The sequence below is a fragment of the Hydra viridissima genome, unplaced genomic scaffold (assembly GCF_058129835.1).
Source record: "Hydra viridissima isolate aposymbiotic clone 2 unplaced genomic scaffold, HvirCarnegie_v1 scaffold_14, whole genome shotgun sequence".
NCBI classification, from domain to species: Eukaryota; Metazoa; Cnidaria; class Hydrozoa; order Anthoathecata; family Hydridae; genus Hydra; species Hydra viridissima.
The window spans coordinates 9,664,831-9,665,345 of NW_028324313.1; the positions used below are offsets into that span (position 1 = coordinate 9,664,831).

Consider the following 515-nt stretch of genomic DNA (forward strand, 5'->3'; position numbering starts at 1 on the left):
TGAGCCATTCGCAGTTTCACAGTACAAGTGCTTATACTTAGACATGCATGGCTTAATCTTTGAGACAAGCATATGACTACTGGCAGGATCAACCAGGTAACTATCGTCAAGAGCGCGCGGCAAAGCCGTCGCTCTTTGGCAAATAGCGGACAAAACGATGAAAGCGCCTGAGCGCCTCTTCGTTTTTGCCGTATTCGTCCGTAAACCGATATGTGTTTAACATCGAAGCACAGCAGAGTCGTCGCAAACGCGAACGCTTGTGCAGCTCTCTGCGCTCATTCAGTTTGCCCGTCAGTGGCAATTCTAACAGGGAACAGGGACTACGTCTCGGTGCGGTGTAAACACGAAGCTCACACCGACGAGGAACAATCGACCTGAACCACGCTAGAAAAGAGAATCTATTCGATCTCTCGCCGCTAAACGCATTCTGGCAAGCCCATACAACGCACAACGCCAATTGCAGAGGACGAATAATACTTCCTCTGGACTCTCGAGTCACTTAAACCGCACGACAC

General features: G+C 49.9%; 1 non-coding gene across 1 annotated transcript in view; it reads right to left on the reverse strand.

The window, feature by feature from the left end:
* LOC149879288 (small subunit ribosomal RNA) overlaps nucleotides 1–99 on the reverse strand; it is a 1,804-nt gene extending 1,705 nt beyond the window's left edge. The window contains exon 1 of the ribosomal RNA XR_016447206.1: nucleotides 1–99. This exon is cut by the window's left edge and continues 1,705 nt beyond it. This is a non-coding gene — a ribosomal RNA (small subunit ribosomal RNA).
* Between the last annotated feature and the right edge of the window lie 416 nt (nucleotides 100–515).